Source organism: Ambystoma mexicanum, chromosome 4p (genome assembly GCF_040938575.1).
Source record: "Ambystoma mexicanum isolate Mex_15411 chromosome 4p, UKY_AmexF1_1, whole genome shotgun sequence".
NCBI lineage: Eukaryota > Metazoa > Chordata > Amphibia > Caudata > Ambystomatidae > Ambystoma > Ambystoma mexicanum.
Window position 1 is genome coordinate 1,029,909,649 of NC_090927.1, and position 24,627 is coordinate 1,029,934,275.

Here is a 24,627-nt window from a genome sequence, read left to right on the forward strand (position 1 = left end):
TACGGAGCGTATTGCTTGCGCTTCGCCACCAGTAGGGCGTCGGAATTGTGTATGTGATATGGAGACTGCGAATTAGGGTCATGTGCACCTTTCATTGTCAATCTATAGGGTTCCAAAGGTGGTCTATAGTCTATCACAGGGTGGTTCGCACTACTTCCGTAAGATACCGTGATGTCTCGGATGTTTGCCCGGGTGACCCTTACCCGGTTTCCTTTACCTTCTGGTTCGATTGCTCCCAAGTAATGGGAAGATGATGGTTTTATTGATGACCATTTAATAGCCAGAAGATTGTGGTCGCTTTGGGTTGACTGTTGGACACTGAATTCAATCAGTCGAGCAAGGAGAAATTCCGATGCAAAAATATAGTCAATAGTTGAGTAGGCCAGACCACGCTTCCATGTTGGTAAATTGCTAGAGTCAGGTAGTGCAGTTGCTGTGTTGAAAAGTTGTCTTGAAGTCACCAATTTAAGCCAGTCCATTCCTCGTTGACAGGGTATGTACTGTAAGGGCTCTGCAGTTTCAGAGAGAGCCATGGCGCATTTAATGTTAAGATCTCCATAAACAATAACCTCACAAGCTCCTCGCGCTAAGTATACGGAGTCCAATGTAGTTGTTACTCGGTCGAACAGTAGGCCCCTTTGAATTGCCTTAGGGTTCCAATAAATGGACATACCCAGCAAATATGTGTGCATGAAAAACTCTTCGCCAACCTCTTTGTGCAGCCAGGAGATGAGTACCGCCAGGACGAAAGGAGACTTCAAAATGATCTTGACTATTTCTAAACCGATTCCCATCCGGACGGCGATAATCAATCCTGAAGAGGGCCTGCATTTGTCCCCCATCAATGCCTCTGAGAAAGCGATCTCAAATCCGTCAAGCATTGGTTTAGTTTTTAGCCACAGCTCTTGTAGGCACAATATGTCATATCCCCCTAAGTTGATATCGCCGGGGATGTTAAGTGAAGGAACCCTCTTGTGTTCCAGCTCGCCAAGGAAAGTAGCTGGGGATCTTTGACCGTGGTAACCTGTAATGGTGGCTATTTATGTAGACGAGTTGAAAGGGCTTTCGGTAGCCACAACCATGTTTGAGACTTAAGGTTTGATCTGTCCAAAGTCACCTTATGTTCCTCCCCTGGTGCTCTGTTAGATTTTGCAAGGTTTCTAGGGCGAGTTGTTGGATCTGTCCTATGAGGCGATGACTGAACGGTGTCAGACCTGTGGACTGGCGAGGAGCCTGAGTGTGGGTCTTCGCTTGGTCTGGAGTCAGGCTTTTGTGAGACTGTTTGTATGGACTCCGTAACCCATTCCTTCGATTCAGCGTGCTCATTTTTATTTGATTTGAGCCGTGTTAGTTCTAATCCTTGTTTATGGAGTACGTCTGTTGCCTCTGACAGCAGAGTGACCACTCTATCCGATGTTGTGTAGAGGAAACAAGAGGCCTTTTGCCCCTCGTGGGAAGGTTCCACCGTTTTAAAGTCTTCTGATTTGATTTCTCTTAAAGCCGAAATACCTTGTATCAGTCTCATCACAGTGCGTCTGTTTAGTACTAAATATTTTCGGTTGCCTGTGCATTGCCGAATTTTAAAGGAAGGACTCAGCCTCTGCTTATGTTGGTCTTGATTCAGATTCTTCTGATGCTGGAAATTATAAGAAGCTCTCATCTGTGGGTTATTGACCTGATGACGATTTTTGTGCTGGAATTGAATATTGTTGCCAGCCTTGTCCAAGCGTTCTATTTGTCTTTGAGTATGGACTCTCGAAGTGTATTTCGTCGGTGGCCGTCGAACTGGTGAGTCTGGTAGAAGATAATTTTGTGTGTGGTCTTCGTTAGGCTTGATGGGACGAGACCCTTTATTATTCCGTAAATCTTTAAAGCGATCGCTCAATGAGAAGTTTGAAAAGTCTCTAGTGACAGTTTGGAGGCGGGGCATCTCACTAGGTGAGTGGAGAGTCCCCACTTCAGACTGACTGTCGGCACTGGCATCCAGATGTTGACTTAAGTCCATCAGCTCCTTGTGATTAAGAAAGTCATTTATCGATTTTGGAGAATGGGGAGTGGATTCTGGTAATTTATGGTGCTTTAAGGAGTCTTTTGGGTCTGTCTTTCACCCCTTGTGTTTGTTTTTTTTGTTGTAAGATACCCTCAGATCGTTGTTTGGGTTTTTGTATCAGTGGTGTTGGTTTAAACATAGGGGCCGTTTTAAGGCACACTTGTGGAGAGGAGGCTTTATTTTTGCTTCCCGTGTTCAAGCTAATGTCGGTGGTCACCACCAGAGCCGTTGATGTAGCTTTTTTTACCTGGGAGGCCTTACTCCTTTGTTTTCTTTGTGCAAGGGCATATCGTCTAAGCACATCACATCATTATCCCTAGACTTATTAAGCGATGAATGAGATCTGGTTAGCGATGAGCTGGTATGGCCTGCAGAGCAATGAGAGCCAGATTTTGGTCTTGTCCCGCAATCCGAATGGATGGCCTCTGGCCGAAGTGTGTCATGTCATTTTGTTTGCGAGCTCGAGGCTACTTTTGTCCCTTGGTTGCTGGTTTTTCTGGAGTCAGTTGAGAACTTGGAGACGTCAGGTTGACACGTGTGGGGCATAGTACCTGGGTCATTTCTCTGTCTCTTCAGGGCATTAATATAGCCTTCTAGGTAGATGAGCTTTGAGTTCATCATCGCAAAGATGGATGTGTGATCTTTTAAAGAGTCGTTAATCATCTCATATAGCATGCAAAAAGGTGCCAATGCAATAGTTACAGCAGACATGATATACATAAAATCCGCTTTCTTGGATGGAGTGCCTTTTGGAATGTTGTAGAATGTGTCGCTTAGTCTTCTGTTAGCCGAGAGTCTTGGTGGTGATGTCTGCGGCCAAAGCCGAGGAATTTTGTTTATGCTGGGGGGCGGCCGCCAAGGGAAATGAGCCCTCGTGAGCTTCCTGATCATACTCCTTCCTTTGATCTGGCCCTTGGGAGAGGATAGAAGCATGGTCTACCAGACCAGTGGGAACATTGGCCGTATTCCTTTGGTCACAAGTTTGGGGCAGTAAAGTTGTGGTGCCCTGAGGACTAAAATTATTTTTGTGGAAAGGACCTGTCAAGGTTGATGGCAGGCCTATAAGCTCTTTTTGTGATGGCAAATGTGATGATGGAGAAGCTAGCTCAAGCCGACCTCCCTGTGTCTCAGCGATATGTGGTGGAGCCACTTGCGAAAAGTTGGAAGCTTCTTTGCCTTGCTATTTTTGGCTGTTGTGGAGAAACTTGAGCCAAGCTACTGGGGACGCTCATAGGATGGCCTGTTGAGGCAGTAAGCAAGGGTTCAAGAAGAGCTTCTAATAAGTCTGCATCCAAAATTTTGCCTAGGCCAATGTTTTCTTTTGCTTGTCTTTGTAACAAAGTTTTCAAGGAATTTTCCAGGCGCATACTTGCAGATGGATGTGTCGTAGTGCCCATTTTGTTAGGCTTTTTTGTGGTCGATCTCTTGTTAGATGAAGGGAGGTCGAATTTCTTAGTGATCAATCGGAAGGGGATGCCATGCAAGTGGCGAGTCTGCGAGCCTTGCCTGGCACCCTCCTTCATTTCTTTGGTCGTCCGGCCTTCACTCAAAGTATTCAGAGGTTGTAGAGCCTCTGAGGGGGTGGGTATAGGTTCAGGAATGGCTGGAGTGGGGTCACAGGGACGAACTGAATCCTTGGGGTCCTCCTCGGGGACCTGCGCTTCACTCAAGCCCATGTGTTCAGTTGCAGCAGATGGAAATACCGGTATAGTGTGGATCTGTGCAATTGTAATAGCAAAAGCCGTTGCATGTACATCGGCGGCCGAAAGGTGGTGCTGTGGGGCGGCTGTGCTTGTTGCCAGAGAGTTTAAGCACCTAGCTGCCCCGGAGTCGCTGGTTTGTCCTTTGGAGGTCTGTAGGGTGGAAGCTTCAATACAGAGCTGCTCCTCCGGCAGCCTGCTCCTGTCCAGGTTTGCTACGTCAGAGCCTGCATTGCCAGCCCGCTGCCCCCCCGGCTTACAACATGGGTGGCCCCCCTCCTTCGAGGGACGGTTCCTCCGTGTCTTCCATGAGGAGGGGCTGAGGCAAAGGCGCCGCGGCTCCACTGCTTTTCAGATTTCTGCCAGCTTTCAACGTCGTTCCAGCAGGCCGCGCCATCTGATCCATGGTGGCGGCGACCTCCCCTGGCAATATGGCTCTGGACACAGGCTCAAACCAGCCCGCAGGTAATTGTTTTTGTTTTTGTTTATGCGGCTGCACAGATAGTTTAGTCGCTCTTTTGGACGGCAAGTTTTACAGTTTTCCTGCCGGCCGCTTTAGGGAGCCTGCAGTGGCTGAGTTGCCAAGTTGAAGTGTCAAAGGTGTATCAGTGGAGAGAGTTACTTTGGATGAGAATGAGGAGGCACTGTCCGAATGGGCACTCCGCAACCTAAGAGGCTCCTCATCACAGTCAGATGTATTAAGGTCGAGAGTCCAGAGGTTCGCCACCATCCGCCCCAGCCGCCATTAGACTGCCCCAGACTGCCCACTCTCACACCACTCCGCTCCGCTTCGCTCCCGACTGGAGTCTTTGTAGAAAAGGTGCCAAAGCTGTAGTGGACACAGAGGAAAGACTGTGGGACTGCCTCAGACTGCCCACTCTCACACCACTCCACTTGCGCTGTTGCTCCTTCCCCTTTGTGCTGTTTTTCCTTCCCCCTTGAGCTGTTGCTCCTTGCCCCTTGCAATGTTCCTCCTCCTTCTTGCGCTGCCCCAGCTTCCCTCCTTGTGCTGTCTCTCCTTACCTCCTTGCGCTGTCCCTCCTTATCTCCTTGCACTGTCCCTCCTCCACCTTGCCCTGTCCCCCCTCCGACCTTGTGCTGGCCCTCCTCCCGCTTGTGTTGTCCTCTCCTTCCCATTGCACTGTCCCTTCAGCACCTTCCCCTGTCCCTCCTCCCACCTTGTGCTGTCCCTCCCTTCCCCCTTGTGCTGTCCCGCCTTCCCCCTTGCACTGTTGCTACTTTTCCCCTTGTACTGTCGATCCTTCTCCCTTGCACTGTAGCTCCTCCCCCTTGCTCTGTTCCTACTACCCATTTGTGCTGTCCCTCTTTCCCACCTTTCCGCTGTCCCTCCTTCCCACCTTGTGCTGTCCCTCCTCCCACCTTGCACAGTCACTTCTACCCCCTTGCGCTGTTGCTCCGCACCATTGTGATGTCATACCTCCCCCTTTGCGATGCCCCTCCTTCCCACATTGCACTGTCCCTACTTCCCTCCTTGCACTGTCCCACCTTCTCTCCTTGTGCTGTGCCTCCTCCCACCATGCCCTGTCCCTCCTTCTCCATTACACTGACTGTCCCCCAGGCACTATCCCTATCCCACCTGGCACTTTCCCTCCTTCCCCCTTGTGCTGTCCCTCCTTTCCCAATTTTGTATCCCTCTTTTACCACTTGCATTGTCCTTCCTATCCCCCTTGAGCTGCCCCTCCTTTCCCCCTTGTGCTGTTGCTCCTTTTCCCCAAGTACAGTTGCTCCTTCCCCCTTGTGCTGTCACTCCTCCCCATTGTGCTGTTGCTCCTCCCCTCTGTGCTGTTATTTCCACCCCCTTGCAATGTCCCTCCTCCCACTTTGCACTGGCTATCCTTCTCACCCTGTGCTGTCTCTCCTTCCCACCTTGCACTGTCCCTACTTCTCTCCTTGTGCTGTTCCTTCTGCCACCTTCCCCTGTCCCTCCTCCCACCTTGTGCTGTCCCTCCCTTCCCCCTTGTGCTGTCCCGCCTTCCCCCTTGCGCTGTTGCTACTTTTCCCCTTGTACTGTCGATCCTTCTCCCTTGCACTGTAGCTCCTCCCCCTTGCTCTGTTCCTACTACCCATTTGTGCTGTCCCTCTTTCCCACCTTTCCGCTGTCCCTCCTTCCCACCTTGTGCTGTCCCTCCTCCCACCTTGCACAGTCACTTCTACCCCCTTGCGCTGTTGCTCCGCACCATTGTGATGTCATACCTCCCCCTTTGCGATGCCCCTCCTTCCCACATTGCACTGTCCCTACTTCCCCCCTTGCACTGTCCCACCTTCTCTCCTTGTGCTGTGCCTCCTCCCACCATGCCCTGTCCCTCCTTCTCCCTTACACTGACTGTCCCCCAGGCACTATCCCTATCCCACCTGGCACTTTCCCTCCTTCCCCCTTGTGCTGTCCCTCCTTTCCCAGTTTTGTATCCCTCTTTTACCACTTGCATTGTCCTTCCTTTCCCCCTTGAGCTGCCCCTCCTTTCCCCCTTGTGCTGTTGCTCCTTTTCCCCATGTACAGTTGCTCCTTCCCCCTTGTGCTGTCACTCCTCCCCATTGTGCTGTTGCTCCTCCCCTCTGTGCTGTTATTTCCACCCCCTTGCAATGTCCCTCCTCCCACTTTGCACTGGCTATCCTTCTCACCCTGTGCTGTCTCTCCTTCCCACCTTGCACTGTCCCTACTTCTCTCCTTGTGCTGTTCCTTCTGCCACCTTCCCCTGTCCCTCCTCCCACCTTGTGCTGTCCCTCCCTTCCCCCTTGTGCTGTCCCGCCTTCCCCCTTGCGCTGTTGCTACTTTTCCCCTTGTACTGTCGATCCTTCTCCCTTGCACTGTAGCTCCTCCCCCTTGCTCTGTTCCTACTACCCATTTGTGCTGTCCCTCTTTCCCACCTTTCCGCTGTCCCTCCTTCCCACCTTGTGCTGTCCCTCCTCCCACCTTGCACAGTCACTTCCACCCCCTTGCGCTGTTGCTCCGCACCATTGTGATGTCATACCTCCCCCTTTGCGATGCCCCTCCTTCCCACATTGCACTGTCCCTACTTCCCCCCTTGCACTGTCCCACCTTCTCTCCTTGTGCTGTGCCTCCTCCCACCATGCCCTGTCCCTCCTTCTCCCTTACACTGACTGACCCCCAGGCACTATCCCTATCCCACCTGGCACTTTCCCTCCTTCCCCCTTGTGCTGTCCCTCCTTTCCCAATTTTGTATCCCTCTTTTACCACTTGCATTGTCCTTCCTTTCCCCCTTGAGCTGCCCCTCCTTTCCCCCTTGTGCTGTTGCTCCTTTTCCCCATGTACAGTTGCTCCTTCCCCCTTGTGCTGTCACTCCTCCCCATTGTGCTGTTGCTCCTCCCCTCTGTGCTGTTATTTCCACCCCCTTGCAATGTCCCTCCTCCCACTTTGCACTGGCTATCCTTCTCACCCCGTGCTGTCTCTCCTTCCCACCTTGCACTGTCCCTACTTCTCTCCGTGTGCTGTTCCTTCTGCCACCTTCTGCTGTGCCTCCTCCCATCTTGCATTGTCACTCCTTCCACAATAGCATTGTTGCTCCTTCCCCCTTGCACTGTAACTGCTTCCCCTTGTGCTGCCACTCCTTCCCCCTTGCACTTTTTCTCCTTCCACCTTGCACTGTTGCTCCTTCCCCTTTGCGCTGTTGTTCCTTCACCCTTGTGCTGTCACTCCCTGCCCTCTTGTGATGTCCCCCCTCCCCCTTGCACTGTCCCACCTTCCCTCCGTGCGCTGTGCTTCCTCCCACCTTCTGAAGTTCCTTCTTCCCTCCTTGTGCTGTTCTTCCTTCCCTCATTATGCTGTTCCACCTCCCCATTGTGCTGCCCCTCCTCCCCCCTTGGGCAGTCCCTCCTCCCACCTTGTGCTGTCCCTCCTTCCCCCATGTGCATACCCTGCTTCCCCCTTGCACTGTCCTTCCTTTACCTCTTGCGCTGTTGCTCCTTCCCCATTGTGTTGCTGTTCCTTCCTCCTTGAGCTGTCACACCTTGCCCCTTGCAATGTTCCTCCTCCTTCTTGTGCTGCCCCAGCTTCCCTCCTTGTGATGTGCCTCTACCGACCTTGTACTGTCCGTCCTCCCCCCTTGTGCTGTCCCCTCCTTCCCCATTGCACTGTCCCTCCTCCATCTTGCCCTGTCCCTCCTCCCACCTTCTGCTGTCCCTCCTCCCCCCTTATGTTATTTCTCCTTTCCCACTTGTGCTATCCCTCCATCCCCCTTGTTCATACTACCCATTTGTGCTGTCCCTCCTTCTCACCTTTCCACTGTCCCTCCTTCCCACCTTGTGCCGTCCCTCGTTCGCTTCTTGTGCCGTCCCTCCTCCCATCTTGCACAGTCGCTTTTACCCCATTACGCTGTCACTATTTCCCCATGCACTGTCCCTCCTTCCCACTTTCCACTGTCCCTCCTCCTTCCCTCCTTGTGCTGTCCCTCTATACCACCTTGTTCTGTCCCTGCTCCCACCTTGAGCTGTCAATCTGTCCTCCCCTGTGCTGTCACTAATTCCCCCATGCGATGCCTCTCCTTCCCCATACCACTATCACTTATTCCCCCTTGCACTGTTGCTTCTTGCCCCCTTGCAATATCCCTCAACCCCCTTGCACTATGCCTCCTTCCCCCTTGCGCTGCTCCACCTTCCCTCCATGTGCTCTCTATCCTCACACCTTGAACTGTCACTCATTCACCTTTGTGCTGTCACTCCTTCCCCTTCAACTGTCATTCCTTCCCCCTTGTGCTGTCACTCCTTCCCCTTGTGCTGTCACTCCTTGCCCCCTGCAATGTCCTCCTCCCCTACTTGAACTACCCCACCTTTCCTCCTTATACTGTGTATCCTCTGACCTTGGGCTGTCCCTCCTTACTGTGTCCCTCCTCCCCTCTGTGCTGTCCCTCCTCCCACCTTGTGCTATCTCTCCTTCCTGTTTGCTGTCCCTCCTTCCCCCTTGCGCTCCTTCCCCCTTGCGCTGTTGCTCCTTCTGCCTTGAGCTGTCTCGCTCCTTGCCCCTTTGCGATGTCTCTCCTCCCCCTTTGCAATGTCCCTCCTTCCTCCTTGCACTGTCCTACCATCTCTCCATGTGCTGTGCCTCCTCCCACCATGCCCTTTTCCTCCTTCCCCCTTACACTGACTGTCCTCCCCGCTTGCACTGTCCCTATCCCACCTGGCACAGTCCCTCCTTGCCACTTGTGCTGTCCCTCCTTTCCTACTTCAGCTATTCCTCCTTTCCCACTTGTTCTGTCCCTCTTTTCCCCCTTGAGCAGTCCCTCCTTTCTCCCATGCTCTATTGCTCCTTACCCCTTGTGCTGTCACTCCTCCCTCTTTGCATTATCACTCCACCATTGTGCTGTCGCTCGTCCCCATTGTGCTGTTGCTCCTCACCCCTGTGCTGCTCCTTCTACCCCTTGCAATATCCCTCCTACAAGCTTGAAATGTCCCTTCTACCCCGTTGCAATGTCCCTCCTCCTCTTGCAATGTCACTCCTCCACTTTGCACTGTCTTTCCTTCCCACCTTGTGCTGTTCCACCTTCCTGCATGCAGTGTCAATCCTTTCCCCCTTGTGCTGTCCCTCCTTTCCCCCTTGTGCTGTTCTTCCTTCCTCATTGCACTGTCACTCCCCCCTTTTGTTGTCACTCCTCCCCTTGTGCTGTTGCTCCTTAGCCCCCGGTGCTTTTTCTCCTACCCCGTTGAGAAGTCCCTATTACCCCCTTGCACTGTCCCTCCTCCAAACATGTATTATCACTCCTTCCACCCTTGTGCTGTCGCTCCTTCCCTCTTGTGCTGTCACTCCTTCCCCCTTGCAATGTATCTCCTTCCACCTTGCGCTGTCACTCCTTTCCTGCTTGTGCTGTGCAGCCTCCCATCTTGTGCAGTCCCTTCTTCCCTCCTTTCCTTATTACGCTGTTCCCCCTCACCCTTGTGCTGTGCCTCCTCCCACGTTGTGCTGTCCCACCTTCCTTCCTTGTGCTGTGCCTCCTCCCACCTTGCACAGCTCCCTTCTTCCCTCCTTCCACTCTCCCTCCTTCCATCATTATGCTGTTCCTTCTCCCTCTTTTGCTGTCCCTCCTCCCACCTTGTGCTGTCTCTCCTTCCCCCTTGTGCTGTCGCTCCTCCCTCCTTTCATTGTGGCCCCACTTGTGCTGTCACTCATCCCCATTGTGCTGTTGCTCCTCACCCCTGTGTTGTTCCTTCGACCCCTCGCAATGTCCCTCCTACAAGCTTGAAATGTCCATTCTACCCCCTTGCAATGTCCCTCCTCCTCTTGCGATGTCACTCCTCCACTTTGCACTGCCGTTCCTTCCTAACTTGTGCTGTTCCACCTTCCTGCTTGCAATGTTAATCCTTTCATCCTTGCAATGTTCTTCCTTCCCCATTGCACTGTCACTCCCCCCTTGTGTTGTCACTCCTCCCCTTGTGCTGTTGCTCCTTAGCCCCCTGTGCTTTTTCTCCTACCGCCTTGGGAAGTCCCTCCTACCCCCTTGCAATCTCCCTCCCCCCTTGGGATGTCCCTCCTTACCTCATTGATCTGTCCCTCCTTCCCTCCTTGTGCTGTCCCTCCTTCCACCTTGCACTGTCTCTCCTCCAAATGTTTATTATCACTCCTTCCACCCGTGTGCTGTCGCTCCTTCCCTCTTGTGTTGTCACTCCTTCCCCCTGGCAATGAAGCTCCTTGCACCTTGCGCTGTCGCTCCTTCCCCTTTGCAGTGTTGCTCCTTCCCCCTTGTGCTGTTCCTCCTTGCCCTCGTGTCATGTTCCTCCTCCCCATGCACTATCTACCCTCTGCCCCCTTGCGCTGTCCCACCTTCCCTGCTTGTGCAGTGCAGCCTCCCACCTTGTGCAGTCCCTTCTTCCCTCCTTGCACTGTCCCTCCTTTTCTTATTACGCTGTTCCTCCTCCCCCTTGTGCTGTCCCTGCTCCCACGTTGTGCTGTCCCACCTTCCCTACTGGTGCTGTGCCTCCTCCCACTTTGCACAGCTCCCTTCTTCCCTCCTTGCACTGTCCCTCCTTTCATCATTATGCTGTTCCTCCTCCCCCTTGTTCTGTCCCTGCTCCCACCTAGTGCTGTCCCACCTTCCCTACTGGTGCTGTGCCTCCTCCCACCTTGCACAGCTCCCTTCTTCCCTCCTTGCACTGTCCCTCCTTCCATCATTATGCTGTTCCTCCTCACCCTTGTGCTGTCCCTGCTCCCACCTAGTGCTGTCCCACCTTCCCTACTGGTGCTGTGCTTCCTCCCATCTTGCACAGTCCCTTCTTCCCTCCTTGCGCTGTCCCTCCTTCCCCCATTATGCTGTTCCTTCTCCCCCTTTTGCTGTCACTCCTCCGACCTTGTGCTGTCCCTCCTTCCCCCTCGTGCTGTCACTCCTTGCCCTCTTGTGATGTCCCTCCTCCCCATGCGCTGTCTACCCTCTGTCCCCTTGCACTATCCCACCTTCCCTGCTTGTGCTGTGCAGCCTCCCACCTTGTGCAGTCCCTTCTTCCCTCCTTGCACGGTCCCTCCTTTCCTTATTATGCTGTTCCTCCTCACCCTTGCGCTGTTCCTCCTCCCAACTTGTGCTGTCCCACCTTCCCCCTTGTGTTGTGTCTCCTCCCACCTTGCACAGCTCCCTTCTTCCCTCCTTGCGCTGTCCCTCTTTCCATCATTATGCTGTTCCTCCTCCCCCTTGTGCTGTCCCTACTCCAACCTTGTGCTGTCCCACCTTCCCTACCGGTGCTGTCCTTGCTTTCCCCCTTACGCTGTCCCTCATTTTACCCTTGCGTTGTCGCTCCTTCCAACCTTGCAATGTTGCTCCTTCGCAATGTGAAAAGAAAGTGCTTTGATCACATCTTATTACTGCACCCAAAAATGATTGCAAAATATAATTTGGTATCTGATTAGTTTTATTGGTGGCCCTTTGTGATAGCACGTGTTTTGGCATTTATTTTAATTACATTTTGTATTTTTTTCTTGATGACATGATTGTGTATTCTTTTGAACATGATGCTGTTTGTCTATTGTCCAATTGTATGTGTATACCACTTTTTTGTTTAATAACTTGTTTGTTTAATATGTTTTCAAACATAAAGATACACCCTGATTTGAGAAAGTCATTTAAAATGCTGAAACACGTGTTATCACAAAGGGCCACCAATAAAACTAACTAATCAATACCGAATTATACTTTGCAATCATTTTTTGGCGCAGTAATAAGGTGTGATCAAATCACTTTCTTTTCACTTTGACAAACAGAGTAGGGGAGCTCAAGGTTTCTGTTCTCTTTAGCACACCAATGCGACACTGCAATTTGCAATAAAGAGGTCGCAGGGATCACCAAGTGATATCACTGAAAAGTTCCCTGAGCATTCTCTCCTTCACAATGTGCTTTGTCGCTCATTTCCCCCTTGCAATGTCTCTCCACCCTACTTTAGCTGTCCCACCTTCCTTTCTTGTGCTGTACCTCCTCCATCCTTGCGTTGTCCCTCCTTTTCTCCTTGTGCTGTACCTCCTTCCCCCTTATGCTGTCCCTCCTCCCCCTTGCACTGTCAATCCTCCCACCTTGTGCTTTCCCTCCTTGGCCCCTTTTGCTGTCCCTCCTTCCCCCTTGCACTGTCCCTCCTTTCCTTCTTGGTCTGTTGCTCCTCCCCCCTTGTGCTGTTGCTCCTGGACCCCTTTGGAATGTCCCTCCTCCCCCTTCAGCTGTCCCACCTTGCCTCCTTGTGTTGTGACTCCTCTGACCTTGTGCTGTCCCTCTTTCCCTCCTTGGACTGTACCTCCTTATGCTGTCACACCTCCACCTTGAGTTGTCGCTCCTCCCACCTTGTGCTATCCCGCCTTTCCCATGTACTGTCTCTCCTTCCCACCTTGCGCTGTTCCTCATTTCCTTCTTGCGCTGTTGCTCCTTCCTCCTTGAACTACCAGTCTTTGACCCCTTTGTGATGAACCTCCTCCCCCTGTGTGGTGTCCCTCCTACCAATTGCACTGTCACTCTTTCCCCCATGACCTACACCACCTTCTCTCCTTGTCATGTGCCTCCTCCGACCATGCCCTGTCACTCCTTCCCCCTTACACTGTCCCTCCTTTCCCCTTTGTGCTGACCCTCCTTGCATCCTTGCACTGTCCCTCATCCCCCCTTAAGCTGTCCCTCATTTCCCCCTTGCACTGTTGCACCTTCCCACCTTGCAATGTCCTTCCTTCCCAATTGCAACATGGCTCCTTGCCCCCTTGCAATGTCCCTCCTCCCCTTCAGCTGTCCCTCCTTGCCTCCTTGTGCTGTGCCTCCTCTGACCTTGTGCTGTCACTCCTTCCCTCCTTGCACTGTCCTTCCTTATGCTGTTGCTCCTCCAACCTTGCATTGTCGCTCGTCTCACCTTGTGCTGTCCCGCCTTCCCCGCCACTCATTTCCCTCTTGCGCTGTTGCTCCTTCCCCTTGCGCTGTTGCTCCTTCCCCCTTGAGCTACCAGTCCTTGCCCCCTTTGTGAGGTCTGTCCTCCCCCTTTGCGATGTCCCTCCTCCCAATTGCACTGTCCCTCCTTCCCCCTTGCTCTGCCCCACCTTCTCTCCTTGTGATGTGCCTCCTCCCACCATGCCCTGTTCCTCCTTCACCTCTTATGCTGACCCTCCTTCCCCATTGTGCTGTCCCTCCTTGCCTCCTTGCAATGTACCTCCTCCCATCTTGCATTGTCACTCCTTCCACCCTTGCGCTGTCGATCCTTCCCCCTTGTGCTGTCGCTCCCTCCCCTTTGCACTGTTGGTCCTTCCCACTTGTGCAGTCGCTCCTTACCCTCTTATGATGCCCCTCCTCCCCTTGCACTGTCTCCCCCCGCCCTCTTGTGCTGTGCCTTCTCCCACCTTGTGCAGTCCCTTCTTCCCTACTTGCACTGTCCCTCCTTCCCTCATTACGCTGTTCCTCCTCCCCCTCTAGCTGTCCCTGCTCCCACCTTGTGCTGTCCCACCTTCCCTCCTTTTGCTGTGCTGCCTCTCACCTTGTGCAGTCCCTTCTTCCCTCCTTGCGTTCTTCTTTCCCTCATCACGCTGTTCCTCTTCCCCCTTGTGCTTCCCCCCTCCCACCTTGTGCTGTCCCTCCGTCAATCCTTGCGTTGTCCTTGCTTTTCCCCTTACGCTGTCCCTCATGTTCCCCTTGCATTGTCGCTCCTTCCAACCTGGCAATGTTGCTATTTTGCAATTTGCTTTGTCACTCCTTGCCCCCTTGCAATGTCTCTCCTCCCCATTTTAGCTGTCCCACCATCCCTTCTTGCGCTGTGCCTCCTCCGACCTTGAGCTGTCCCTCCTTCTCTCCTTGTGGTGTACCTCCTTCCCTCCTTATGTTGTCCATCCCCCATCTTGTGCTGTCACTCTCTCCCCCTTATGCTGTCCCTCATTCCCCCTTGCACTGTCCCTCCTTTCCTTCTTGGTCTGTCGCTCCTTACCCCTTGTGCTGTTGCTCCTTGACCCCTTTTCAATTTCCCTCCTCCCCTTTGCAATGTCCCTCCTCCCCCTTGCAATGTCCCTCCTCCCAATTGCACTGTCCCTCTCCCGCCTTGCACTGTCCCTCCTTCTGCCTTGTGCTGTCCCTCCTTTCCGTTTTACATTGTTGTTCATTTCCCCCTTCACTGTTGGCCCTCCACCCTTGTGCAGTTGCTTCTCACCCTTCTACTGTTGATGCACCCTATTGAGCTGTTGCTGCTCCCCTTGCACTGTTCCTCCAAACCCCTTGCAATGTCCCTCCTACCCCCTTGTGCTGTCCCTCCTTCCCACCTTGCGCTGTCACTCCTTCCCTCCTTGTCATCTCCACCTTCCTCTCCTTATGCTGTCATTCCTCACCCGTGCGCAGTCCCTCCTTCCACATTGCACTGTCCCTCCTCCCCCCCTTGTGGTGTTCCAACCTCCCACTTGTGCTGTCAATCCTTTCCCCTTTGAGCTGTATCTCCTTTCCCCCTTGCGCTGTTGTTCCTTCACCCTTGCACTGTCACTCCCCCCTTATATTGTCACTCCTCCCCTTGTGCTGTTGCTCCTTAGCCCCTTGTGCTTTTTCTCCTACCCCCTTGGGATGTCCCTCCTACCCCCTTGCAATGTCCCTCCTTCCCACCTTGTGATGTCCCTCCTTCCCTACTTGTGGTCTCTCTTCTTCCCCTTGCACTGTCCCTCCTTCCCTCATTACGCTGTTCCTCCTCCCCCTTGTCCTGTCCCTACTCCCATCGTGTGCTGTCGCACCTTCCTTCCTTGAGCTGTGCCTCCTCCTACCTTGCACAGTCCCTTCTTCCCTCCTTGCGCTGTCCCTCCTTCCCTCATTACGCTGTTACTCCTCCCACTTGTGATGTCCCTTCACCCATCTTGTGCTGTCACTCTCTCCCCCTTATGCTGTCCCTCATTCCCCCTTGCACTGTCCCTCCTTTCCTTCTTGGTCTGTCGCTCCTTACCCCTTGTGCTGTTGCTCCTTGACCCCTTTTCAATTTCCCTCCTCCCCTTTGCAATGTCCCTCCTCCCCCTTGCAATGTCCCTCCTCCCAATTGCACTGTCCCTCTCCCGCCTTGCACTGTCCCTCCTTCTGCCTTGTGCTGTCCCTCCTTTCCGTTTTACATTGTTGTTCATTTCCCCCTTCACTGTTGGCCCTCCACCCTTGTGCAGTTGCTTCTCACCCTTCTACTGTTGATGCACCCTATTGAGCTGTTGCTGCTCCCCTTGCACTGTTCCTCCAAACCCCTTGCAATGTCCCTCCTACCCCCTTGTGCTGTCCCTCCTTCCCACCTTGCGCTGTCACTCCTTCCCTCCTTGTCATCTCCACCTTCCTCTCCTTATGCTGTCATTCCTCACCCGTGCGCAGTCCCTCCTTCCACATTGCACTGTCCCTCCTCCCCCCTTTGTGGTGTTCCAACCTCCCACTTGTGCTGTCAATCCTTTCCCCTTTGAGCTGTATCTCCTTTCCCCCTTGCGCTGTTGTTCCTTCACCCTTGCACTGTCACTCCCCCCTTATATTGTCACTCCTCCCCTTGTGCTGTTGCTCCTTAGCCCCTTGTGCTTTTTCTCCTACCCCCTTGGGATGTCCCTCCTACCCCCTTGCAATGTCCCTCCTTCCCACCTTGTGATGTCCCTCCTTCCCTACTTGTGGTCTCTCTTCTTCCCCTTGCACTGTCCCTCCTTCCCTCATTACGCTGTTCCTCCTCCCCCTTGTCCTGTCCCTACTCCCATCGTGTGCTGTCGCACCTTCCTTCCTTGAGCTGTGCCTCCTCCTACCTTGCACAGTCCCTTCTTCCCTCCTTGCGCTGTCCCTCCTTCCCTCATTACGCTGTTACTCCTCCCACTTGTGATGTCCCTTCACCCATCTTGTGCTGTCACTCTCTCCCCCTTATGCTGTCCCTCATTCCCCCTTGCACTGTCCCTCCTTTCCTTCTTGGTCTGTCGCTCCTTACCCCTTGTGCTGTTGCTCCTTGACCCCTTTTCAATTTCCCTCCTCCCCTTTGCAATGTCCCTCCTCCCCCTTGCAATGTCCCTCCTCCCAATTGCACTGTCCCTCTCCCGCCTTGCACTGTCCCTCCTTCTGCCTTGTGCTGTCCCTCCTTTCCGTTTTACATTGTTGTTCATTTCCCCCTTCACTGTTGGCCCTCCACCCTTGTGCAGTTGCTTCTCACCCTTCTACTGTTGATGCACCCTATTGAGCTGTTGCTGCTCCCCTTGCACTGTTCCTCCAAACCCCTTGCAATGTCCCTCCTACCCCCTTGTGCTGTCCCTCCTTCCCACCTTGCGCTGTCACTCCTTCCCTCCTTGTCATCTCCACCTTCCTCTCCTTATGCTGTCATTCCTCACCCGTGCGCAGTCCCTCCTTCCACATTGCACTGTCCCTCCTCCCCCCTTTGTGGTGTTCCAACCTCCCACTTGTGCTGTCAATCCTTTCCCCTTTGAGCTGTATCTCCTTTCCCCCTTGCGCTGTTGTTCCTTCACCCTTGCACTGTCACTCCCCCCTTATATTGTCACTCCTCCCCTTGTGCTGTTGCTCCTTAGCCCCTTGTGCTTTTTCTCCTACCCCCTTGGGATGTCCCTCCTACCCCCTTGCAATGTCCCTCCTTCCCACCTTGTGATGTCCCTCCTTCCCTACTTGTGGTCTCTCTTCTTCCCCTTGCACTGTCCCTCCTTCCCTCATTACGCTGTTCCTCCTCCCCCTTGTCCTGTCCCTACTCCCATCGTGTGCTGTCGCACCTTCCTTCCTTGAGCTGTGCCTCCTCCTACCTTGCACAGTCCCTTCTTCCCTCCTTGCGCTGTCCCTCCTTCCCTCATTACGCTGTTACTCCTCCCACTTGTGATGTCCCTTCTCCCATCTTGTGCTGTCCCTCCCTGCCCCTTGTGCTGTCCCTCCTTCCCTCCTTGCACTGTCCCTGCTTGCCCCCTTACGCTGTCCCTCATTTTCCCGTTGTGCTGTTGCTCCTTCCAACCTTGTAATTTCGCTGTTTCATAATTTGCTTTGTCGTTCCTTGTCCCCTTGCAATGTCTCTCCTCCCCACTTTAGCTGTCCCACTTCCCTCCTTGTGCTGTGCCTCCTCTGACCTTGCACTGTCCCTCCTTCTCTCCTTGTACTGTACCTCCTTCCCTCCTTAGTGTCCATCCTCCCTGTGTACTGTTCCTCCTCCCACCTTGTGCTGTCCCTCCTCTCCCCTTGTGCTGTCACTCCTTCCCCCTTTGCATTGTACCTCCTTTCCTTCTTGGTCTGTCGCTCCTTCCCCCTTGTGCTGTTGATTCTTCCCCCTCGAGTTGTCGCTCCTTGACCCCTTTGCAATGTCCCTCTTCCCCCATTGCAATGCCCCTCCTCCCAATTGCACTGTCCCTCTCCCACCTTGCACTGTTCCTCCTTCCCCATTGTTCTGTCGCTCCTTTTCCTCTTGTGCTGTCTCTCCTTTCCCCCTTACATTGTTGTTCTTTTCCCCCTTCACTGTTGCTCATCCTCTTTGTACAGTTGCTTCTCCCTCTTCTGCTGTTGCTGCACCCCATTGAGCTGTTGCTCCTCCCCTTGCACTGTTCCTCCAACCCCCTTGCATTGTCCCTCCTACCCCCTTGCAATGTGCCTCATAGCCCTTTGCAATGTCCCTCTGTCCCACCTTGCACTCTCCCTCTTTCCCACCTTGTGCTCTTCATTCCTCACCCTTGTGCAGTCCCTCCTCCCAGATTTCACTGTCCCTCCTCCCCCCTTGGGCTGATCCACCATCCCGCTTGTGATGTCAATCCTTTCCCCCCTTGTGCTGTCCCTTCTTTCCTCCTTGCACTGTTGCTCCTACCCCCTTGCATTGTCACTCCCCCCTTGTCTTGTTGGTCCTACCCTTGTGCTGTTGCTCCTTAGCCCCTTGTGCTTTTCCTCGTACCCCCTTGCGATGTCCCTCCTACCCCCTTGCAATGTACCTCCTTTCCACATTGAGCTGTCCCTCACACCCGCCATTGCTCTCCCTCTTTCCCTCGTTGTGCTCTCTCTTCTTCCACCTTGCGCTGTCAGTCCTTCCCCCTTATGCTGTCGCTCATTCCCCCTTGCGCTGTTGCTCATTCCCCCTTGACTGTCACTCCTTCCCGCTTGCACTGTCACTTCTTGTCCCCTTGCAATGTCCCTCCCCACTTGCACTATCCCACATGTCCTCCTCTGACCTCGTACTGACACTCCACCGCTGTTTACATTCCCTCCTCCAACCTTGTGCTTGCCCTCCTTCCCCATTGCACTGTCCCTCATTTCTCTTTGGTGCTGTTGCTCCTTCCCCCTTGTGCTGTTGCTCCCTCCTCCTTGAGCTGTCACTCCTTGCCCCATTGCACTGTCATCCTTCCCCCTTGTGCTGTCCCACCTTTTTTCCTTGTGCTATCCCTCCTCCCACCATGCCGTGCCCCTCCTTCGCCTAACACTGACACTCCTCCCCCTTTCCATTGTCCCTCCTTCCCTCCTTGTGTGTGCTGTGCATCCTCTGACCTTGTGCTGTCCCTCCTTCCTCTTGTGCTGCCCTTCCTTCCCTCCTTGTGCAGTGCCTCCTCCCACCATACAGTCTCTCCTTCCCTCCTTCCGCTTTCCCTCCTTCTCTCATTATGCTGTCCCTCCTCCCCCTTGTGCTGTCCCGCCTTCCACCTTGTTTTGTCCCTCTTTCCCCCTTACAATGTCCCTCATATCCCTCTTTCACTGTCACATCTTCCCGCCTTGCAATATCCCTCCTTCCCAATTTGCACTGTGGCTCCTCTGCCCCTTGCAATGTCCCTCCTCCCCCTTCAGCTTTCCCACCTTGCCTCCTTGTGCTGTGCCTCCTCTGATCTTGTGTTGTCCCTTCTTCCCTCCTTTCACTGTCCCTCCTTATGCTGTCACTCCTCCCCCTTGCGTTGTTGCTCCTCGCACCTTGTGCTGTCCCGCCTTCCCCATGTACTGTCACTCCTTCCCCCTTGCGCTGTCCTTCATTTCCTTCTGGCGCTGTTGCTCCTTCCCCCTTGAGCGACCAATACTTGCCCGCTTTGCGAAGTCCCTCCTCCCCTTTGTGATATCCCTCCTCCCAATTGCGCTGTCCTTCCCACTTGCCCTGTCCCACCTTTTTACCTTGTGATGCGCCTCCTCCCACCATGCCCTGTCCCTCCTTCCCCCCTTACGGTGACCCTCCTTTCCCCTTGTGCGGTCACTCCTTCCCTCCTTGCACTGTACATCCTTCCCCCTTATGTTGTCTGTCCTTGCTTTCCCCCTTGTGCTGACCCTCCATGCAATGTTTCTCCTTCCCCCTTATGCTGTCCCTCATTTCATCCTTGCACTGTCACTCCTTGCCCCCTTGCAATGTCCCTCCTCCCCCTTTAGCTGTCCTACCTTCCCTCCTTGTGCTGTGCGTCCTCTGACATTTTGCTGTCCCTCCTTCCCTCCTTGCACTGCCCCCCCTTACATTGTCGCTCCCCCCCCCTTGGGCTGTCACTCCTCCCACCTTGTGCTGTCCCACCTCCCCCTTGTGCTGTCTTTCCTTTCCCTTTTGTGCTGTCGCTCCTTCCTGCTTGCACTGTTGCTCCTTCCTCCGTGAGCTGTCACTCTTTGCCCCCTTTGCGATGTCCCTCCTCCCCTTTGTGATATCCCTCCTCCCAATTGCGCTGTCCTTCCTTCCCACTTTCCCTGTCCCACCTTTTTTCCTTTTGATGTGCCTCCTCCCACCATGCCCTTCCCTCCTTCCCCCTTATGATGTCCCTCCTTCCCCTTTGTGATGTCCCTCCGCCCCATTGCACTCTCCCTCCTTCCCCCTTGACCTGTCCCACCTTATATCCTTGTGATGCGCCTCCTCCCACTATGCCTTGTCCCTCCTTCCCCCCTTACGCTCACCCTCCTTACCCCTTGTGCGGTCAGTCCTTCCCTCCTTGCACTGTACAACCTTCCCCCTTATGTTGTCTGTCCTTGCTTTCCCCCTTGCTCCTCTCCTTGCGATGTCCCTCCTTCCCCCTTATGCTGTCCCTCCTTTCCTCCTTGCACTGTCACTCCTTGCCCCCTTGCAATGTCCCTGCTCCCCCTTCAGCTATCCTACCTTCCCTCCTTGTGCTGTGCGTCCTCTGACATGTTGCTGTCCCTCCTTCCCTCCTTTCACTGTCCCTCCTTACGTTGTCGCTCCTCCCCCTTCCGCTGTCACTCCTCCCACCTTGTGCGGTCCCACCTCCCCCTGTGCTGTCCATCCTTTCCCTTTTGTGCTGTCGCTCCTTCCTGCTTGCACTGTTGATGCTTCCTCCTCGAGCTGTCGCTCCTTGCCCCCTTTGCGAAGTCCCTCCTCCCCTTTGTGATATCCCTCCTCCCAATTGCGCTGTCCTTCCCACTTGCCTTGTCCCACTTTTTTACCTTGTGATGTGCCTCCTCCCACCATGCCCTGTCCCTTCTTCCCCCCCTTACGCTGACCCCCCTTACCCCTTGTGCGGTCACTCCTTCCCTCCTTGCACTGTACATCCTTCCCCCTTATGTTGTCTGTCCTTGCTTTCCCCCTTGTGCTGACCCTCCTTTCCTCCTTGCAATGTTTCTCCTTCCCCCTTATGCTGTCCCTCCTTTCATCCTTGCGCTGTCACTCCTTGCCCCCTTGCAATATCCCTCCTCCCCCTTCAGCTGTCCTACCTTCCCTCCTTGTGCTGTGCGTCCTCTGACATTTTACTGTCCCTCCTTCCCTCCTTGCACTGTCCCCCCTTACATTGTCGCTCCTCCCCCTTGCACTGTCACTCCTCCCACCTTGTGCTGTCCACCCCCCCTTGTGCTGTCTATCCTTTCCCTTTTGTGCTGTCGCTCCTTCCTGCTTGCACTGTTGCTCCTTCCTCTGTGAGCTGTCGCTCCTTGCCCCCTTTGTGATGTCCCTCCTCCCAATTGCGCTGTCCTTCCTTCCCACTTGCCTGTCCCACCTTTTTCCTTGTGATGTACCTCCTCCCACCATGCCCTACCCTCCTTCCCCCTTATGATGACCCTCCTTCCTCTTTGTGCTGTCCCTCTCCCAATTTGCATGGTCCCTCCTCCCCCTTGTGCTGTCCCTCCTTTCCCGCTTACCATATCCATCCTCTCACACATGCAATGTCCCTCCTTTCCCCCTTGCCCTGTCCCTCCTTTCCCCTTGCAATGCTGCTCCTCTCCCCTTGTGCTGTCACTCCACCCATTGAGCTGTTGCTCCTCCCCCTTGTGCTATTCCTCCTACCCCTTGCAATGTCTCTCCTACCCCTTTGCCATGTTCCTCCTCCCCTCTTAGACCTATCCACAGCCTTGGGCCAGGTAGATCACAGTATCTTATGTCACCATCTCACCTCTGCAGTTGCCTTCTCTCACAAAGCAGCAGCTTGGATCACCTCCTTAATAGAAGGTCCAGTTATGAAGGTATTCTCTGACCAAGCTAGTGCAGCACCTGCTCCCATAAACTGTGCAGTACCCCAAGGCAATTGTCACTCTTCCATGCTGTATAATATCTTTACTAAGCCTCTCTTCAACCTCCTAGACGCTCAGGGTATTATTTATATAAATTACACGGATGATACACAAATCCTCCTCCCACTATCAGGCAACTACATTCAAGACACTGCCCTGCTAAACGCCATATACATGACCATCCAGGCATGGATGGCAACCCACAGCCTTTGCCTCAACGATGAAAAGACAGAACTACTTCCAGTCGGTCCACACTCAATCCTAAACAAATAGGACGCAGATTACACTGCCTTCATCATAGACTGCACGATGATCACTGTATCACCGGCTGTGAAGACATTTGGGGTTCACTTAGATGCTACCCTCTCCCTGTGCCGTCAGGTAAATGTCATATCCTATTCTCCAGCATATGCCAATAAACTCCTCACCGCAGCCAGAACATATCTATCTGAAGATAACTTCTTAACTATTGCATGAGCGATGATAGGTGTAAAATTGGACTTCTTCAACGTCCTTTTCGCCAGCACATCCTCACACAACATATGCAAGCTCCAGATGATTCAAAATAATGCCTTACAGGCAGCATTAAACCTACCTAGACATCACCATATATCGGAGGTCAGGAAAGCAGTACACAGGCTTCCGATACGGCAAAGAATCCTCTTGAAGACACTCAGCATTACCCACAGGTGCATATCAAAAGTGGCCACATCATACTTGGCTCAAAAATAGTGTTCTCCATCAAACAGGCAGGACTACCAGAACACCTTACACCCACAGGCTGATCCAACCAAAATTCAAGCGAACCAGAGTGGGAGACTCAAGTGTCCCAATCCTCGCTGCAAAACATTGGAACGCCCTCCCTCAGGCCATAAGATTAGAACATTCTTACTGGGTTTTTACGAAAAAGCCCTAAAAACCTGGCTGTTCACCTGAATTAGTTGACATCGCCCTGCCATCCCCGCCCATATCTGTAGTGTAGCCGTTTCATTTGTACTTGTCTCTGTAACCCATGAGCAAACATTGTCATGTGTGTACCTGTATGTTTAAACACCTATTCTTATGTACCCTACCTATCCATATGTACCACTGTCTAATCTTGATCTAAGTACTTTCCCACCCTATGGGCTTTCTGTAACTGGATTGTAGCGCCCTGATTCCTGAGGGTTTGTGTGCGCTTTATAAATGCAAACAATAATTAATGTCCCTCCTTCCCTGCTTGTGCTGTCCCTCCTACTGACCTTGTGCAGTTCCTCCTCCCACATTGCACTGTCCCTCCTTCCCCTTTGTGCTGTCCCTCCTTCCCACCTTGAGCTGTTACTCCTTTGCCACTTGCGCTGTCCCTCCTTTACCCCTTGTGCTGTTGATCGTTCCCCCTTGTGGTGCCGCTCCTCCCCTTGCGCTGTCGCTCCTTCCCCTTTGTGCTGTCGCTGTTTACCCCTTTTGCTGTTGCTCCTTACCCCCTTGCGCTGTTCCTCGTACCCCTTTGAGATGCTCCTACTACCCCCTAGCGATGTCCCTCCACCTCGGTTGGGATGTCCCTCCTTCCCCTTGCACTATTACTCCTTCCCCCTTGCACTGTCTCTCCTTGCCCCCTTGCATTTGTATTTATATTTGTTTATTCATGTAGCGCACAAAGCTCAGAGGCTTATAGGCGCTTAACTTATGAATATGGTTACAATAAGGCAGGGGCGAGGTGCGCACTCCAATTCCTGGCCAATATATTCCCTGAACAGGTGTCCAAAACAATCACAGGGTTAAATCACAAAGTGTCCATAATATTCACAGGGTTAAATCCCAATTACTGCCCAATAGTTCACAGGGTTGATTCCCTTTTTGCACTGTTGTGCTCCTCCAAGTTTCCAAAAAATTCACAGGGTCAAATCCCAATTTACTGCCCAATAGTTCACAGGGTTGATTCCCTTCTTGCACTGTTGTACTCCTCCAAGCACTTTCGTATCCGCAATACTCTTCAGGGAGGCTGAGTTGCCATTCAATTCAGGTGAAACCAATATAGATGCAGTTGCAGTCTCTAGGAATTATGGTCAATGTAGTGAACCCATTTAAACAATTCAGGTGACCAGTGAACGACTCCCCTCCAACACACACATCATACCCCTACAGGGGCAGGGGGGAAACCATAAATATGGCTGTTCAGTGTAGGGCAAAACAACCCTGGTGCTGCAGCCTCTGGAGTCCGGATCGCCACAAGTTAAATGTCAAAAAAGCAGGGGCGAGGCACGCACTCCAATTCCTGGCCAATATATTACCTGAACAAGTTTCCAAAAACAATCAGAGGGTTAACTCCCAAAGTGTCCAAAATATTCACAGGATTAAATCCCAATTACTGCCCAATAGTTCACAGGGTGGATTCCCTTTTTGCACTGTTGTGCTCCTCCAAGCTTTTTCGTATCTACAATACTCATCAGGGAGGCTGAGTTGCCATTCAATTCAGGTGAAACCAATATAAATGCAGTTGCAGTCTGTAGGAATTATGGTCAATGTAGTGAAACCATTTAAACCATTCAGGTGACCAGTGAAAGACTCCCCTCCAACACACACATCATACCCTAAGCAGGGGGATGGGGGAAACCATAATTATGGCTCTCCAGTGTAGGGCAAAATAACCCTGGTGCTGGGTTACTGGGTAAAGGCTGCATCCTCCCTCCACCTACTTCATGTCCAAGGTAGACCACTTATCCTTGTCCAATCTGGCACTGACTGGCCTTTATGGTCAAGTGGGCCTTCTGAGGTGTTTCACATGGTCTTCCTAGGTGGCACTGAAAACTGCTGTATCATCCAGATATGCAAGACAGAATTCATCCAACCCATTCAACGCATGATTCACAAGCCTTTGGAAAGTGACAGGTGCATTCTTCAACCCAAAAGGCATTACCCTCAACTGGTAAAGACCCTCTGGTATTGAGAAAGCTGTCTTCTCCTTGGCATGTTCTGCAACAGCTATTTACCAACAGCCTGCATTGAGGTCAAATGTGCTGAGGTATTTGGAGGCACCCAAAGTATCCACCAGCTCATCTGTTCTACACAGGGGATG